This window comes from Hemiscyllium ocellatum, chromosome 6 (genome assembly GCF_020745735.1).
Source record: "Hemiscyllium ocellatum isolate sHemOce1 chromosome 6, sHemOce1.pat.X.cur, whole genome shotgun sequence".
NCBI classification, from domain to species: domain Eukaryota; kingdom Metazoa; phylum Chordata; class Chondrichthyes; order Orectolobiformes; family Hemiscylliidae; genus Hemiscyllium; species Hemiscyllium ocellatum.
The window spans coordinates 81,825,408-81,845,912 of NC_083406.1; the positions used below are offsets into that span (position 1 = coordinate 81,825,408).

A 20,505-nucleotide genomic window follows, 5' to 3' on the forward strand; every position below is an offset into this window, starting at 1 on the left:
AGGGGGACTCTTGCACTACTGGGAGAAAGTGAGGACTGAAGATGCTGGAGATCAGGATTAAAAAGTATGGTGCTGGATAATCACAGCCAGTCAGGCATCATCCGAGGAGAGAGAGAGAGTTGACATTTCGAGCATAAGCTCTTCAGCAGGATTTTGGGTGTGGGGGGGTGAGGGGTCTGAGAAGATAAATGGGAGGTGGCTAGGGCTGGGGCCAAAGTTAGCTGGAAACACAATATGTAGATGGAGGGGAGGGTTGATGGTGATAGGTCGGAGTGGAGGGTGGAGCGGATAGGTGGGAAGGAAGATGGACGGGAAGGAAGATGGACAGGTAGGACAGTTCAGTAGGGCAGTGCTGAGTTGGAGGGTTGGATCTGGGATAAGGGGTGGGGTGGGGAGATCAGGGAACTGGTGAAATCAACATTGATCCCATGTGGTTGGAGGGTCCCAGGCAGACACCTTATCTTCCATTTCTTTTGTGCAACTGTGACACTGTATTTTATGACAATAGAAAAATTACATTCGAAATTGCTGAACAAACAAATAATCATTAGATTGCATTTATTTATTTCCTCTTTTGTTGATTCAATATACATCTATGAATCTAAGGGTTACAGGGAAAAAAAAGACTCAAAATTCTGATATTCCAAGAACATTTTGGAATGTATATTTTGACATACTTGTCTAAAGCTATTTCAAAACATTCACATTGAAGATTTTGAAGTATCCTCAATATTGTATCTCAATAATAATGGTCTAGAAACCAATCAGTTAATTCCAAAAAAATGAGGGCAACGCTGACTGGAATGAACTGCAGAAGGCATTCAGCAGCAAAGATGGTTGAGGAATAATTGCAGACGTTTAAGAAATTAGTTCAAGGCTCACAGCAAAGACACTATCGTGTGGATTTGTGGAAAGGAATAAGCCAACCATCATTATCCAAGGAAGTTAAGGACTGATATCAAATTGAAAAGAAATACAAATGTGGCAAACTATAGGATTGGGAAGTTTTAAAAACCAACAACTAAAAATACAGCAAAAGTATAATAAAGAGGGCAAAAATAAACTGAGGGTAAACTTGTAAATAGCCTCATACAGTACAAAAGAGGCCCTTTAGATCATTAAGTCTGCACTGCCAAAAATACATTCTTACCTACACTAGTCCCAATTTCCCACACAAGACCCATGGCCTTGAAGATTGTGGCATTTCAAGTGCTCATCCAAGTACTTTTTAAAACGTTGTGAGGTTTCCTGTACCAATTACCCTCGCAGACAGTGCATTCCAGACCAGCACCACCCTCTGGGTGAAAATGTTTTCTTCAGATTCCCCTCTAAATCTCCTGCCCTTCACTTTAAAGTTATGCCTCCTTATTACTGACCCTTCAACAGAGGGGAACAGCTGCTTTTTATTCACTCTGCCCATGCCCCTCAACCTTATACACCTCTATCAAGTTCCACCTAGATTTTCTCTGCTCCAAGTAATAAATAATATCAAGACACACAGCAAGAGTTTCTTTAAATGTATAAAAAGGGACAGAGAAGTTAAAGTGAGGATAGGCACCTTAGAGAATGAGGCTGGGGAAATAATAAAGGGGAACCAGACCATGGTGGAGGAGTGGGAATAAATACTTTGAAACAACCTTCACAGTAGAAAAACTAATAGCATCCCAAAATTACTAAATAGTCAAGAGGCAAAAAAAGGGAAAAAAAAATCACAACTATTATCACTAGCAAAGCATGCCAGGGAATCTAATGGACTTACTATCTTTGGATATTAAAGGAAGTAGCTAGAAATGATTACGTGCTGGTAATAACCTTCTAGAAATCCTTAGATTCTGGAAAAGAAGATCGGAAAATTGCCAATGTAACACCTTTGTCTAAAAAGAGGAGACAAAAAAACAGGTAACTATAGACCAGTTATCTTATAGTCTATGATTAGGAAAATGTTAGGGTCTATTATAAAGGATCCAATAGCACATCATTTATATGATCAAGCAGAGTCAGGCTTTATGAACGGGAAGTCATATCAGACAAAATTTTCCATAATTCTTTGAAGAGCTAACAAGCTGGATAGATAAAAGGGACAAAGTCAGAAATCACATGATACCAGATTATAGTCCAACAAGTTTGTTTGAAATCACAAGCTTTTGGAGCAGAGCCCCTTTGTCAGGTGAAGTGAGAGGGAAGCACACAGAACAAACAGTTTTTGGGTACAGAGATCAAAAGATCATACAAATGGTGTGAGTGGAGTGTTGAATAATAATTCTCTGCAGGTGACCAAGGGTGTCAGAGCATGTAAGTAAATTATCAATAGCTGAATAATAAGTGGAGGGATGATCTATAATCCGACTAAAATGAAGCAGACAAAAAAAATTAAAAAATATAATGGTGCTGGAGACAAACCAAATGACTAGAATAACATGGAACAAAAACAGAAGCTGCTGGAAAAGCCCAGCAGCTCCAGCAGCATCTGAAGAAAAGCCAGAGGAAGGGTCATCGGTTGCGAAATATTAACTCTGATTTTTCTTCGCACATGCCACCAGACCTGCTGAGCATGCCCAGCAACCCGTCCCTGCTCCTGATTCACAGCATCTGTTGCTCTTTAGGTTTTTATTTGACTGGAATAACATGATAGGTATACGTGTCTCATGCCAAGAGTCTAACTGAAGTAATAAGTTATGCAAAACTGTATAAACTAAATTAAGGTAGAGAGATCATAACAAGTTATCAAGATGGTGTCAAAACAGGACAGTAAAGAAGATTTTAGAAATACAGAAGTGTGGTGGGGTCACATGTAGTGCAACATGAACCCAAGATCATAGTTGAGGCCATCTTCCTGGATATGAAACTTGCTATCAGTTTCTGCTCGCCAATTCTGCATTGTTGCATAAGGCTGCCTTCCAGGATGCTTAGACATTTGCAGCAAACTACCTAGCCTTCAGAAGAACATCGACCACAACACCACAAAATCCTTCCACTCTGCATGACATGTTAGATAATCTGCATGGATACTACCATCACACAAGGAAACATCACCCATCAGATACTGCAGATACTCATGTGACTAAGTAAATGTTGTCTATCCCATTTGCGGAAGGCAAGGATACCCCGAGACATGGTGTGTTGGCAAGACCATGCAAATGCTACGACAACAGATGAATGGACACCTCACAACAATCACCAGACAGGTATGTTCCTCCCAATCGGGGAACACTTCAGCTGTCATGGACATTCAGCTTCCATACTTAAGCGTCCTCCAAGGTGGCCTTTGAGATACATGACAACGTAGGATCGCCGAGCAGAAACTTATAGCCAAGTTCCGTACCCATGAAGATGGCCTCAACCACAATCTTAGGTTCACACTGCACTACTTATGACCCTACCATACTGTTTTGTATCTGTAAACTCTTCCTTACTTACCTGTTTTGACACCACTGATAAACTTTTATGATCTCTCTACCTTAATTAGTTTGTTTGGTTTTGGATAACTTATTAGTTTGGTTCAACCCTCAGCATGCGACCCTTGTAACTATCATGCTATTCCAGTCAAATACAAACTGAAAGAACAGTGGATGCTGTGAATCAGGAGCAGGGGCAGGAGTTGCTGGGGTTGCTCAGCAGATCTGGAAGCATCCATGAAGAAAAATCAGAGTTAACATTTCAGGACTGGTGACCCTTCCTCTGGTTTTTCTTCACAGATGCTACCAGACCTGCTGGGCTTTTCCAGCAGCTTCTGTTTTTGTTATTCCAGTCATTTGGTTTGTGTCCAGCACCATCTTATTTTTAATTTTCTGTACTTACCTCTCTGCCCCATTTAGTCGGATTATAGGTCATCCCTTCAGTTGTTCTTTCACTACTTTACTCACACCATCTAACACACTTGGTCACCTGCAGAGGTGTTCAACACTCCACTCATCTTTTGATCTCTCTGCCCATAAATTCTGTGTGCTTCCCTCTCGCTTCACCTGACGAAGGGGCTAAGCTCCAAAAGTTTATGATTTCAAATAAATCTGTTGGACTATAGCCTGTTGTTGTGTGATTTCTGACTTTGTCCACCCCAGTCCACATCATAGATAAGAGGGAAGCAATGGATTTAATATACTTGGATTTTCAGAGGATATTTGATAAGGTGCTATCCTTTAGGTTAATCCATGGTGCTGAAGGTATTATATTAGCATGGATCAAAGATTTGCTAACTAATAAAAGACAGATATTGGGGTATAATGGGACATTTTTAGGATGCAGCCAGTGGAGTGACACAGGAATCAGTGGTGGAATGCAATTATTTACAATTTATATTCATGACTTAGTTATAATACATTCATTTTCCTAATCTAAGTTTGTGGGTGACACAAGAATAGGTGAGAATGCAATTGCTGAGGATAACAGAGAGAGTCTGCAGAGGGGTATAGACAGGTTAAGCGAGTAAGCAAAAACTTAGCATTCATCACTGCTCCATATGTCTATGAGGAATATCACAGCCAAGCTTCACCTGGTCTTCATCAAATGACTACTTTGTAGCATGGGATGCAATCAGAAAACAGGTAATTAAATAATTAACTTCAAAGGGTTTTTACAAATACATTAAGGACAAAAAGGTAACTAGGGAGAGAATAAGGCCCCTCAAAGATCAGCAAGGCAGCCTTTGTGTGGAGCTGGAGAAGATGGGGGAGATACTAAACAAGTATTTTGCATCAGTGTTTACTGTAGAAAAGGACATGCAAGATGTAGAATGTGGGGAAATAGACGGTGACATCTTGAAACATGTCCATATTACAAGAGAGGAAGTGCTGGATGTCTTGAAATGCGAAGAAGTGGTTAAATCCCCAGGACCTGGTCAGGTGTATCCTAGAACTCTGTAGGAAGCTAGGGAAGTGATTGCTGGGCACCTGGCTGAGATATCTGTATCATCAATAGTCACAGGTGAGGTGCCAGAAGACTGGAGGTTGGCTAATGTGGGGCCACTATTTAGGAAATGTGGTAAGGAAAAGACAGGGAACTATAGACCAGTGAGCCTGACGTCGGTGGTGGGCAAGTTGTTAGAGAGAATCCTGAGGGACAGGATTTGCACATACCTGGAAAGGCAAGAACTGATTAGAGATAGTCAACATGGTTTTGTGCGTGGGAAACCATGTCTCACAAACTTGATTGAGTTTTCTGAAGAAGAAACAAAGAGGATTGATGAGGGCAGAGTGGTGGTCATGATCTATCTGGATTTCGGTAAGGCATTTGACAAACGTTCCCCATGGGAGATTGGTTAGCAAGGAGAACCATGGAATACAAGGAGAACAAGCTATTTGGATACATAACTGGCTTAAAGGTAGAAGACAGAGGGTAGTGGTGGATGTTTGATTTTCAGACTGGAGGCCTGTGACCAGTGGAGTGCCACAAGGATTGGTGCTGGGTCCACTACTTTCCGTCATTTAAATAAATGATTTGAATGTGAATATAATAGGTATAGTTAGTAAGTTTGCAGATGACACCAAAATTGGAGGTGTATTGGACAATGAAACAGGTTACGTCAGCTTATAATAGGATTTTGATCAGATGGGCCAAGGGGCAGAGGAATAGCAGATGGAGTTTAATTTAAATAAATGCGAGGTACTGCATTTTGGGGAAGCAAATCTTAGCAGGACTTACACACTTAATGGTAAGGTCCTACAAAGTGTTGCTGAACAAAGAGGCCTTGGAGTGCAGGTTCATAGCTCCTTGAAAGTAAAGTCACTGGTAATAGGACTGTGATGAAGGCATTTGGTGTGCTTTCCTATATTGGTCAGAGTACTGAGTATAGGAGTTGGGAGGTCATGTTGCGGATGTACAGGACATTGGGTTGGCCACTTTTGGAATACTGTGTGCAATTCTGGTCTCCTTCCTATCAAAAGGATGTTGTGAAACCTGAAAGGGTTCAGAAAAGATTTGCAAGGATGTTGCCAGGGTTGAAGGGTTTGAACCAGAAGTTGAATAGGCTTGGGGCTGTTTTCCCTGGAGCATCAGAGGGGTGACTATATAGAGGTTTATAAAATCATGAGGGACATGGATAGGCTAAATAGAGAAAGTCTTTTCCCTGGGGTAGGGGAGTCCAGAACTAGACGGCATAGGTTTTGGGCAAGAGAGCAAAGATTTGAAAGGGACTTAAGGGGCAACTTAGGGTGGTGCTTGTATGGAGTGAGCTGCCAGAGGAAGTGGTGGAGGCTGGTACAATTGCAATATTTAAAAGGCATCTGGATGGGTATATGAATAGTTTGGATTTGGAGGGACGTGAACCAAGTGCTGGCAGTGGGACTAGATTAGGTTGGAATATCTGGTCGGCATAGACAAGTTGGACCAAAGGGTCTGTTTCTGTGCTATACATCTCTATGACTCTATGACAAGCAGAAAGACTGGTTTAGAATTCTGGGTGGGCAATCACAGGATTGAGGACGAAGCTGGGTGGGGTACCATAATGACTACCTTGGGGCTCTGGCTCCAGTGTCCAAAGCTAAAAAGAACTTTATGGAATCTGAAACATCCCTCCAAACCTCAATCCCCCTCCAATGCACACCATATGATGCATGTCTTGAGCATAATGTCAAGGTCTGTCTTTCCATCTACCCATCTATGACACTCTTATCCTCCATGCTAACATATGTCCCTCCACCAACCTTGCTCCCTGCATTGCAACCTATTCCCTTCACACAACCCTAATGGCCCTTTACTACTCAACTTCTTCACAACTCAAACCAATTTATGCTCATCCCATCCACCATCTTTGGTCTTTACACCGACCATGACAACTCTCCAATATCCACTATCAGCAGGATCCTTGCAAGGATGAGACAAAATAAAGGTCTAAGTGCATAAAGTGGTCTCAAATCATAAAAACACATTAATTACACTTATATTTTGTCAACAGAAACACTTCATAATAAACATCAAATGTATGCGCACAATAAAAGAACAGGTAATTGAATTAATTGATAGTCCTATTTTAAAGAGTCTATAACCATTTGTAGCTGGAGGAGAAAGTGAGGACTGCAGATGCTGGAGATCAGAGCTGAAAATGTGTTGCTGGAAAAGCGTAGCAGGTCAGGCAGCATCCAAGGAACAGGAGAATCGACGTTTCGGGCATAAGCTCTTCTTCAGGGCTTAAGCCCGAAACGTTGATTCTCCTGTTCCTTAGATGCTGCCATTTGTAGCTGTCAAACAAACTGTGAACCAGCAGGCATCCTAAATAGTAGATGGACAAAAAGTCAATCATGCAGCAATAACCCAGTAATAAAATCACTCAAACTTATATCAGACAATCACGACTTTAAAAAAACTCCAGGAATTTTTTTTCAAAGATTTAAACAATAGACTTTTTAATGCCTCAAGAGCTAGACAACTCCCTTTGACAGCTTCGCTTGATAGGTCCCTTTGATAGATCTTCTTGACATTTTTTACAAGTCCTGAAACAGTGCCTAAAATATTACAAAGTCATCGAGATACGCAGCATAGAAGAAGGCTTTTGGCCCATCGAGTCTGTGCTAGTCAAAAGCAACCACCTAACTTTTCTAATCTCATTTTTCAGAACTTGGCCTAATGTATGCCTTGGCATCACAAGTGTACATCTAAATCATTATGTTTCTATCTAAATGGGGCCATCCCCATAACTCAGAACTAACTTTGTTAATCCTGTGTTTATTTCTAATTTTGTTCGTTTGCTAACATGCTATTTTTGAATATTGAATATATTAACAAAATAACTCTGACTGCACCTTCAGCATTATTTCCCTTAGAGTAACTGGCATTCTGCTTTTGAAATGAAGGAAATGTGTTCTGAGGAATAGCTCATTATTTGCAGGTGAAAGAAGAGGAAGCTAGACTAGCTTCCCCACTGTGCCAATACCAAACAGACTGTTATGCAATTGGCAAGCAGGGAATGAGAAATATTTCTGCTGGGCCAGACCATGTCAGTTATTTCCTTCCTCTGAAATGACCACACCACAAAAGAATTTTAAAAAGTCACCGTAATGACAAAATTTTACTATCAGGGAATACAAGATCTTGAACTTTTGCCCTCCAGATTGCAGTGCCAGTACTTCTACTGAAAAGATGCCACTGGTATCTTTACTAACTACAATTACGTAAAGATTCCACAAAAAAAACTGCCAATGCAGATAAATAATATCAAATGGTGGAGACGTATTAAAGCTTAATATTTTCGACAATAGTTGACAATTATCTTGTGGTTTGTGTAGAGATAAAATACAACCTGATGAGAATAATTTACTAGAATGGTCCACTTAACTACATGTTGCCAGCCATTTTGCATTTTCTGGTCAGCATCTCTGTAGCTAGTATACAGAATTTAAAGCAATTGCTAGTCTGTTTAAAAATAAAAATGGAATATTTAGATTAGATTACTTACAGTGTGGAAGCAGGCCCTTCGGCCCAACAAGTCCACACTGACCCTCCGAAGAGCAACCCACCCAGACCCATTCCCCTACATTTACCCCTTCACCTAACACTAGGGGCAATTTAGCATGGCCAATTCACCTGACCTGCACATCTTTGCACTGTGGGAAGAAACCCGAGCACCCGGAGGAAACCCACACAGACAGTGAGAATATGCAAACTCCACACAAATTATATTTTGTTTTTTCTTTTATTTCACGATAGCTACTATGTAGAACAAAATGCAAGCTGTGCATTTTACAACATGCTTAGGCAAGTAGATACTCCTTTCAGTTCTTTTGCTTTGACCTTGAATAGAACTGTTTCGGGTCATACTGTCAATCAATGGGGTTATAACTTGCAAAGACTTGATCAGGAATAGAAAACAATTTGTTGTACTTAGTAAGTAATTAAAAGTATTTACATTTCACAAGATAACAAGTGCTTACTGCATCCTAATTACTTTCAGAAACGTTTTTTTGTTGGACTTGATTATAGTGTTTAATGTATTTTTCTCTTCATGTTACAAAGCCTTTAACATACTTCAATCACAATTAAATCATAAATGGTAACAAAATATTTTGTGATACATGCAATTTTGGAATAACACAAATATTTAATAAATTCCATAATGACTGTAAATTGCCTTTATCAAACCTCAAACATGTTGACAAAACAGCCTTAAACTGATGTTTTGAACAATCAACTCTTCGATTTATAATTGCGCATAGAATACAAAGGAATCTTTCTCAAGTATAAATATATTTAAAAAGTACAAACATAAACATTAAGGCATTGATGAGTATCTTACGCTTCCCTGCCATTTATCCAAAATCTTACTAAAGTTCTACATTTATGATGACTGCTCAGTGGCTGTTATAACAATGGGTGAAGGAATATGGCAAGTAAATCATCAAGCAACAAGGACACACTGATGCCAAAGTGTATTAGTTACCCAGAAGAAAACACCACTATAGCCATGTAACGTACAGTTGAAATATGACTGCAGGAACTACATGATAATAAGTTAAAAAATACCATAAAATATCAAAATCTCAGGATCTTGCTATGGCAGCCACCAAAAAAATGTGAACTTGCAGACCCCAGCTAGAAAACCAAAAGGATCTAGCAACTAAATAGATTTAATTAGCTGTTTATTCAATATGGAAAAATAAATCAGTTGTGTTACTAAAGCAAGCAACACAATTTTAAAATCAAATCAAACATCTGAAATACAAAATAATGAAAACTACATCAGCTAACATCTTAACTGAGTAAATCACACTATTCATACTAGAGTTTGTGAGTACCAAATTTAACATACAAGGACTATCCAAACAAGCGGGTTTTTTTGTCACAGTAACCTGCAAACACGCTAAATCCCCCATAATCTTAATCTACTATGTACACAGCTCAGGGAACCTGTGAAGTTCTCAAGCACAAGTTCAACTGTTACTTTAAAACAAATTTATCAGAATAATTGTCTGTTAATTTATCCGTATAAAATTCAACGTTAACGTTTTTATTACAGAGACTATACGAATATTGCACATTAAATAAGTGGAGTTAGTTTAATATTATTTACGTTTCTTTGCTTTGCAAGTGTCTCGAAGAGTTAATCAGTTTTATGAGGAAAAACAGAAACAAATAGAGATACAGTCGAAATGCATGCAATCCAAAAAAAGTGTACGAGTTTTCCCGGTCCAAAATAATCACTTTCAACAATATTGCTGTGTGATCTTTAAGGCATCAGGAAGACACAGCAATTCAGTAAAATTCTGCTTTATTTTGGGTGCATTGGGGAACCAGTTTTTTAAACATGAAATAAAACATCGGCTCGCATTTTGGATTACATGTGCAGATTGCAGATTTTGGACGCAATTACACAATGTGTACAATTAAACATTTTGTCGGTCGTTAATAGTATGTATCAAAGCTGGTAGCAACATCAACATTAGTGATGGCTACGGCATTTAATAAATAGGAGAAGGTAAAGTTAACAAAAAAGTACTCGGTCATTTCAAAGCAACTTTTCCAACAATAATTGACTGTATTGAAATATTAATCCACCGTTTTTGGTTGCAATTTTAAAGACTTCAGTCGAAAATGCAGACGATCTAAACCGTTCAAGAAGTATGAACGCAAATTTAAACCCCATTAAGCTCTATACTATAGATCTAACCCAATCGCCAAAATTACCGATGACAGAATAACGAAAGCATGCAAGTTCCAGCGCTGACTATATTTTGCGGCCCTGATTCAGCAGACATCATCGGCTATCCCAAGCTGTCATCGTCGAATCTTTTCAGCCAGCCTTAACAAAAATATTCGGTTATCTTTCACCTGCTTTTTTTCTTTTACCCCCACCCAGAAATAACAGTCAAGGCCATTAGGGGAACTCTCCGAAAGTAGAGTCGCCCTCAACTGATTCGGGCCAAAGAAAGTTCGTGAACGATCCCTTGCGTCGCTGAGAATCCAGTTTAAAAACAAAACTTCGCTTCAAGTTAATGGAGAGAAACGATTACTATTTTTTTAAAGATCGGTGACAGCGCAAGGGGGGATTATTTAAGTAATACGTTACCACTGCTACTAAAAAAAAGTCTTTCTCATCAACTGTACCTTAAAACAGGAATGTCTGCCCTGAAATGGAGTAACTGCACGCAGTTTCTAACCGCTGTATCCTCCCTCCCTCCCTCTCTCCCTCTCTCTCTGTTGAAGTTATGCGGATCGGAGCCAATGGAGGGCCGCCCGAACCGACAACCCGCATTCCGCAGCCAGGAGAAAATACACTTCAATCCTGGATAGGGGGAAACCCGTCTCACTTAGCGACCAACACCAGCAAATGTCACAGGGAAGTCCGAGCTTAAACATGATCAGCCTTATAAATGATCAGCAAGCACCACAGGGCAATAATATTCAACGAACCTGCGCCTCACAGAATGCATCTTGTATTCTACAGTAACAGGATTATTGATGTAAAATCTGGGCCTTTAAACGTTATACGTAAGCATACACAGGCTAAATACGGTAATACAATATCACCACAGAAAGGTCAGTCTTATGCTTTTGCTTACTTTCGCCGTTCAGATGAGTTGGCTTTCCCACGAGTTTATTTTTAATTCCTTCCAGTGTTTGCCCACTTGTTTAAATGAAGCCTGTATCAGGGCTCAGAGCTGCGATCAAAATCTATTTTCTCCTCACCGCTCCCAACGCCACAGAATGTGGGCGGGGCTTCCGACCTTCCTGATTGACAACTGCGCGTCGCATTGTTTTCATTCCATCGCGGTCACGTGGCAACGCGGGTGCGTCGCTGCGCTGGCATTCCAGGAGGGGGCGGGGCGGGGCGGGGCGGCACGGCATCCTGGTCGTGGACTTTAATGACTGATTGCTCCACATCGAGTTCTACCCTTGGCCTGTAGTATCCTTGAGCCAACATCTACATGTGAGAAAAAAACAACCAGACCTTGTGGTGGAATAAAAATGTTCAATGGAAATAGCGTTCAGTTTGTTCATGAATGCTATTTTTCAGGACTGAAGGGCGCTGTTATGACCATTAGGCGACTGCTGGTTCTTCCAAAGAGGTTTCTAATTGATGTCAGTTTCCTGCTCTTTTAACATCGCCATGCGTTTCCTTTAAATTTTACATGCATTTTTATAATTTCCCTTTGAAAGTTACCATTGGATCGACTACTACCAGGCTTTCCTTGGTTGTATTTATAATCAGAATTGTAATATCTTCACAGTCCGAAAAAAACCATTTGGCCCATTGAGTCTGCACTGACCCTCCAAACCCAGCATCCCACCCAGGCCCCACCTTAAACAGGCAGGGTTTAAGACTGGACAGAAAGTTGCAGTCAAAAATCAGTGTTTGGTCATCAGTTCATGCTGCTAAGTCAATTTTTCAATTTTCCAAATTGTCCTGGATCCAATGGGTTCTTAGCTTCTTAACTAATCTGCCATGTGAGATGTTATCAAAAGCCCTACTGAGTATATAGATGATACAAAAATTGCCATGTGGCTGATATGGAGAATGATGTAAACAGTATGATAATATCAATGCATTGGTTAGGTGGTCAAAAATGGCAAATGGAATTCAATGTAAAGCAGGATGCATTTGAGCTGAATAAACAAGAAAATACAGAAGGGATTACATTGGAAGATACTTTGAACATCTCATTAATACTAAAGAATGCAGGAGAAGAATTAAGTACCATCACCATCACAGGTGTAGTAACATTAGACAAAGAAATGGTGCTAAAGGCAGATAAGTCCATACTAATATCCTAAAAGAAGTAACTACCTAGATAGTGAATGCACTGGTTTCAATTTTTCAAAAATTCTTAGATTCTGGAGAATTACCAAAGGATTGGAAACTTGCCAATGTGACACCCCTTCTCAAAAAGGGAGGAAGGTAAAAGTCACGGAACTGTAGGCCTAACCATCTATTGTTGGAAAAATGTTGGAATCAATTATTAATGAAGAAATAATAGGACATTTGGAAAATCATAACCTAATAACATGGCTTCATGAAAGGAAAATTATGACTAATTTATAAAAGTTTTTCAAGGAAGTCTCAACCACAGTCCAGAGTGAATAGAGCAGAACCAACAGATGTGTTGTATTTGGACTTCTAGAACATGTTTGACAAGGTACCTAACAAAAGGTTAAAACATAAGAGCCCATGTTGTTGAAGGTAGTATATTGACTTGGATAGACAATTGGCTAATGGGTAGGAAAGAGCGATCAGGGATAAGGGGTTATTTTTCAGACTGGCAATCTGTGACCAGTGGGCTCCCACAGAGAACAGTGCTGGGACCACAATACAAACATATTAATGACTCAAGGGAAGGAAGTGAATGTGGTACAGCTAAATTTGCAGATGACACAATAATACATGCAAGGACAAGTTGCGAAAGGGATACAGTTTACAGAGAGGAATTGATAGGTTAAGTGAGTGGGCAAGAAGTTGACAAATGGAGTATAAAGTTGCAAGATTTGAAGTTGTTCATTTTGAAAGGGGGAACAAAAGAACAGAGCATTATTTAAATGTAGAAAAACTACAGAAAGCTGCAACACAAGAGACTTTGGATACTTGCGCATGAAATACAGAAAGCTAGCACATTGATGCAGCAGATACTCAGCAAGGCTAATGGATTGTTGGTTTTTTTAAAAAGGTTTTGGAGTATAAGAGGAGGGAGGTACTGGTGAGACTGCATCTGGAGTACTGTGAGCAGTTTTGCTTCCTCTATTTAAGGAAAGATATGATTTAATTGGAGTCAGTTCAAAGAAAATTCACTAGGATTCCTGGTATGGAGGGATTGTCTTATGACCAAAGGTTAAATAGGTTGGGGCTCTACTCACTGAATTTTAGAATATTGAGGGCTAATCTCATTGAAACATATAGGATTACTAAGGGACTTGACAGGATGAAGGCTGATGGGAGAGTCTAGGAGCAAAGCCCATCTTCTCAGAATAAAGGGACTGAGAATAAATAAGACTGAGATGAGGAGGAATTTCTTTTTTCAGAGGTGTGTGAGTCTATGGAACGCTTTTCCACAGACAGTTGTGAGGGAGAGAGTCCTTGTGTATATTTAAGGCTGGGCTAGATAGATTCTTGATCAGTAGAGGAGTCAAGAGTTATGGGGAAATGCAGGAAAGTGGACATGAGGAATGTCAAATCAGCCATGATCCAACTGAACAGTGGAACAGGCTCAAAGGGCAAATGGCCTATTCCGGTTCCTATTTCTTACAATCTTACAATTAATATAAGGATTCTGAGTAACAGAGACACCTTGGAGCATGCTTATTGATCCCAGAAGATAGTAGGACAGGTACCTGAAGAAGGGATATGAGATACTTTTCTTTGTTTGCTGAGACCTAGAGAGTAAAATCAAGGAAGTTATTAAAAAACAATAAATTAATTAGGTGCAGTTAGAGGACGAATACAGTTCTGGTTACCATTTTACAGAAAGGATATCATTCTCGAGAGGATAGTTACAAGGATGTTGCCAAGATTGGAAAAAAAATGGTTATTATAAAACATTTAACATCTATAGAGAAAGCTGAGGAAAGATTTCACAGAATCGCAGAATTACTTGGTACATTCTTAAAGTCATAAATAACTTTTTAATTCACCATGTTTGTCAAAAACTAATTGTTTGAAAAACAGAGATATCAAAGCCTCATAAAATTAAAAAAAAAACATTTGGCTATTCACTTGAGATGTCATAGAGCACAAGGCTACGGACCGACAGACTTGATAGAGTTGTATAAGATGATGAAGGCATAGATACAGCGGATAGCCAGAGACTTTTTCCAGGGCAGAAATGGCTATCACGAGAGGACATAAAATGTTAAGGTGATTGGAGGAAGATTTAGGGGAGATGTCAGAGGTAGGTTCTTTCTACAGAGAGTGGTAGGTGCGTGGAATGCACTACCGGCAGTGGTAGTAGAGTCAGATACATTAGGAACATTTAAGGGACTTTTGGATAGGCACAAGGATGATAGTAAAATGGAGGGTATGTAAGTTAGTTTGATTGTAAAGTAGGATAAAAGATCAGCACAACGTCAAGGGCCTGTACTGTGCCGTACTGTTCTATGTTCTTTTAACGAGAATGAAATGTTTCTGGATTGCAATAAGACCATAACATACAGGAGCAGAATTAGGCATTCAGATTATTGAGTATGATCTGCCATTTGACCACGGCTGATACATTTCTCAACCCCATTCTCCTGCCTTCTCCCCATTACTTTTGATCCTACTACCAATCAAGCGCCTATTATCTCTTGTCTTAAATACGCTCAATGACTTGCCCTCCACAGTCCTCTCCAGCATTGAGATTCATGGATTAACCACCCTCTGGCTGAAGAAATTGTTCCTCCTCTCAGTTCTAAAGAATTATCCATCAGGTCCTCGTGTTCTCTACTAGTGGAAACATTTTCTCCACTCTATCCAAGCCTCTCAGTATTCTGTAAGTTTCAATCAAACCCTCCTTCATCCTTCTAAATTCCATTTGGTTCAGACACAGAGTCCTCAACTGCTCCTCATATGTCAAGCCCTTCATCCGCTTGTAAACTTCCTCTGGACCCCCTTCACTGTCAGAATATCCTTCCTTAAATATCCTTCCTTAAAGGCCCAAAACTGCTCACAATATTTCAAATGTTGTCTGACTAGAACCTTATACATCCTCAGCAGCACATCTCTGCTCTTCTATTCTCGGCCTCTTGAAATGAATTCTAAGATTGCATTTGCCTTTCTAATGGCAAATGAACCTGCATGTTAACCTTAACAGGATCCTGAAAAAGGACTCCCAAGTCCCTTTGTGCTTCAGATTTCCGAAGCCTTTCCCCCTATAGAAAATAGTCTCTGCTTCTTCTTACCAAAGTGGATCACTTCACAATTTCCCATGTTGTATTCCATTTGCTGTTTTTTTGCCCACTCTCCTGGTCTGTCCAAGTTCTTCCGCAGCTTTCCGGCTTCCTCAACGCTACCATCCCTTCACCTATCTTTGTGTCACCTGCAAACTTAGCAAAAACACCCTCAGTTCCTTCATCCAGATCGTTAATAAATAACAACCCACATAGACCCCTGCGGAATTCTACTAGACTTCTTTATCCCTACACTGTGTCTTCTGCCAATCAGCCAATCCCCTACTCATACCTGTGCCTTCCTTCCCAACACCATGGGCTCTTATCCTATTGAGCAGTCTTCTGTGCAGCACCTTGTCAAATGCCTTCTGGAAATTCAAATAGATCATGTTCACTGACTCTCCTTTATCTAATTTACTTGCGATCTCCTCAAAGAAGTCTAATCGTTCGAATTAATCCTCTTAAGGAAGCCATGCTGAAATATCATAGAACAAAGAACATAGAATATTACAGCACAATACAGGCTCTTCGGCTCTCGATGTTGCGACAACCTGTGGAACCAATCTGGAGCCTATCTATCCTACACTATTTCATTTTCATTCATATGTTTATCCAATGACTATTTAAATGCCCTACTACTTTTGCAGGCAGTGTGTTCCATGCCCCTACTACTCTCTAAGTAAAGAAACTACCTTTGATGTCTGTCCTATATCTAACACCCCTGAATTTAAAGGTATGTCCTCTTGTGCTAGCCATCACCATCCAAGGAAAAAGGCTCTCACTGTCCACCCTATCCAACTCTAATTATCTTATATGTCTCAATTAGTCACCTCTCAATCTTCTGCCTCTAATGAAAACAGCCTCAAGTCCCTCAGCCTTTCCTCATAAGACCTTCCCTCTATACCAGGTAACATCCTAGTAAATCTCCTCTGAATCCTTCCAAAGCTTCCAAACCCTTTCTGTAAAACAGTGACCAGAACTGTACACAATACTCCAAGTGCGACTGCACCAGAGTTTTGTACAGCTGCAGCATGACCTTGTGGCTCCGAAACTCAATCCCTCTGCCAATAAAAGTTAACACACCATATGCCTTCTTAACAATCCCATCAACTTGGGTGGCAACTGTCAGGGATCTATGTACATGAACACCAAGATCTCTCTGCTCATCTACACTATCAAGAATCTTATCATTAGCCCAGTACTCTTTATTTCTGTTGCCCCTTCCAAAGTGAATCACCTCACACTTTTCCACATTAAATTCCATTTTCCACCTCTCAGTAGCTCTGCTGCTTATCTATGTCCCCCTGTAAATTGCACCATCCTTCATCACTATCCACAACTCAATTGACATCAGTGTCATCCACAAATTTACTAACCCATCCTTCTATGCCCTCAGCTAGGTCAATTATAAAAATGACAAACAGTAATGGCCCCAAAACGGATCCTTGTGGCATGCCAATTGTAACTGAACTCCAGGATGAACATTTACCATCAACCACCACCCTCTGTCTTCTTTCAGCTAGCCAATTTCTAATCCAAAACGCTAAATCACCCTCTATTCCATACATCCGTATTTTGTGCAATAGCCTGGGCAATAGCTATGAGGAACTTTATCAAACGCCTTACTGAAATCCATAAACACCATATCAACTGCTTTACTCTCATCACCTGTTTGGTCTCCTGCTCAAAGAAGGTTTGTGAGGCAAGACCTACCCTTCAGAAAACTGTCGTTGACTATCCCTAATCAACTGATTCCTTTCTAGATGATTATAAATCCCTTATAACCTCTTATAACCTTTTCTAACCCTTTACCCACAACTGAAGTAAGACTCACTAGTCTATAATTACCAGGGTTGTCTCTAATCCCCTTCTTGAACAAGGGAACAACATTTGCTATCCTCCAGTCTTCTGGCACTATTCCTGTAAACAATGCTGATATAAAGAACAAAGCCAAATCTCTTCATCCCTGGCTTCCCATAAAATCCCAGGACAAATCTCATCCGGCCCAAGAAACTTATCTATTCTCACACTTTCCAGAATTGCTAACACCTCCTCCTTGTATCTCAGTATTCTCTTCAACAATATATATATATGAAATCCTTCAACTATATATTGGAAAGATGAAGTTATTATCTTCAGTTCGTGCTGCAAAATGCACTCCTTAGCTACAGAATCCATTTGTCCTCCTAACCTCTGCTTGCGGCTTAATCAGAATATTTGTAATCGTGGCAGCTAATAAACTCTGGACTGAGATTTCAAGCCCTCCTTTCCATCAACAATATTGCCTTTTCCATCTTCATATCATCACCTGTTTCTTCCCCTACCTCAGCTAATTTGCTGTTAAAATCTTAATTCATTCCGTTACCTCTAGACTTAACTATTGTAATGCCTTTCTGGTTGGCCTCCTACATTGCACTCTTTATGAATTTAGACTTGTTCAAAACTACCTATGTCCTAAGCTTGTCATTCACCTGTTACTCTTTTCTCACTGACAGACATTGTCTCCCAGTTGACTAATGCATCAGTTTGAAAATTTCAAAGCCCTATACAGCCACAATCCATGCCCTACCTGTGTAATTTCCTGCAACCTCTACAATCCTCCAAGATACCTGTGCTACTACAGTTCAGGCCCTTGAGCATCACCAGTTTTAATTGTTGCACTGTTGGAGGCAATATCTTCAGGTGCACGCTGAAACATAAGATCTGGAATCTCTGCAAATTACCAACACCATGCTGCAACACCACTGCCACCTCTCCCATAACCCACAAAAAAAACTTTCCTACTTTTCTTTCCTTGTTAAAAATGCTCTTTAAAACCTGCTTCTTTCGGTCAACTGTCCAGATATCTGCTTGTGTTGCTTGACTCAAATGGTGCGGTGCTAGAAAAGCACAGCAGGTCAGACATCATTAAAATGTCAGTCCTCCTGCTCCTCAGATGCTGCCTGACCTGCTGTGCTTTTCCAGCACCACACTCTTTAACTCTGATCTCCAGCATCTGCAGTTCTCACTTTCTCCTGTTGATTGTAACCTTACTGTGAAGCCTCTTCCAAGGATGCCTCCCTTCAAGAGGTTCTCCTCCTCCCTCAACAAGGATCTCAGTGAGTCTCTCTCTCACTGCACCCCCCCCCAGGTTGTCTCCTCTGCCCTGAAGCTTTTCAGCCACATCTTGAAGCAGACTCACTACCACAACCACATCACCTTCCTCAGCACCTGCCTATGGAATGGACTGATCCCGCATGGACTCCGGACTACATTCAGACCATCACAATTTGGACCTGACTAGGACAACCAGTACCTAAAACAAATCCAAAGCCTCCAGAAATGGTTCTCCCTCTGGATCTTCCACTCCACACTCGCAGCCATGCACCGCCACCTCCTCTCTTTGCAGTCAGTCCTGCCCCAGCTCAGGGCTACGCTCTCCCAGACCTGCAAAGGACCCTTGCTGTTCTTCATCCTTAGAAGAATCCACACGGTCAACAAATGCTTTTTCTCTACAATATTGGACATCCAAACTTTCATGGATTTACCTCCAAACTTGAGATTCCTCAATCATCCCAGAAGCTTCTCCCAGCCTCCGGAACCACTCATATGCCATTAGTGGACACTCCAGCCACCAACTATCGCAGCAAACAATGACATCCCTTCCACCCCTGCTGACCCACAGACAGCTGCCACTGCTGACTATGCCACCATGGCAATCGCCGGCAAGACAACCGATTCCGCAACTGCCGCAAGATCCACCGCTGCCAAAACCACCATGAAGTCTACCCGTCACTTCCACCCCTGTAGTTGCTGCCTCATTTCCCTTCCCTTTCTCTTATCCCAGATCCAACCTTCCAACTTGGCACTGCCCTCTTGAACTTCCTACCTGTCCATTTTCCTTCCCACCTATCCGCTCCACCCTCCTCTTCGACATTTCACCTTCACACCCACCTTCATCTTCCTATCACATACCCAGCTACCTTTCATTTACCGCCACACTTCCATTTATCTCTCAGCTCTCTTGAGGCACTCCCTCTTTCCTGATGAAGAGCTTATGCTCAAAACGTTGACTCTCTTGCTCTTCGGATGCTGCCTGACCAGCTGTGCTTTTCCACTCTTCGACCCTGATCTCCAGCATCTGTAGTCCTCACTTTTTCCCATATGTTGCTTGATGTCAAATTTTGTCAAATAATTATCTGTTAATGGTAATTAAGGCAGTTATTTGAAAATCAGGATTCTAAATGGCTAAAGGAAATTGGGATTAAGACATAGGAACAGTAATAAGACATTCAGTCCATTGTGTTCACTCTGCTATTCAAGAAGATCATAGTTGATCTGATGATCCTCAACTACACTTCCTTGTCTTATCTCCTAAACCTAATTCCCTTAATGATTATCAGCTTTGAATATACTTAATGACCCAGATTTGACAGCCATCCTAACTTGCAGTAAAGAATTCCACAGATTCACCTGCATCTGACAGGAGTTCCTTCTCATGTCAGGTCTTAAATGGGTGAATCCTTACTCTGCGATTATGCCTTCTGGTCCTAGGATCTCCCACAAGGGAAAACAAGCTTACTGCATTTACCCTGTCAGGCCCACAAAGAATCTTAAATGTTTCAATAAGGTCTCCTCTCACTCTCCTAAACTCCAATCAGTACACCTTTTGTATTAAGAAAATCCCTCCATCAGTCTAACGAGTCTTCTGTGGATTGCCTCCAATGCCCGCATATCTTTCTTTAG

General features: G+C 40.7%; 1 protein-coding gene across 3 annotated transcripts in view; it reads right to left on the reverse strand.

The window, feature by feature from the left end:
* Positions 1-11,613, reverse strand: part of xpo4 (exportin 4) — a 245,986-nt gene extending 234,373 nt beyond the window's left edge. For 2 of the 3 annotated variants that reach the window (XM_060826076.1, XM_060826081.1), the window contains exon 1: positions 11,487-11,613. The gene's annotated coding sequence lies outside the window, so the exon portion shown is untranslated. Of the gene's footprint in view, positions 1-11,031; positions 11,053-11,486 lie in introns of those variants that run through there. The other variant, XM_060826077.1, reaches the window with a different exon arrangement.
* Between the last annotated feature and the right edge of the window lie 8,892 nt (positions 11,614-20,505).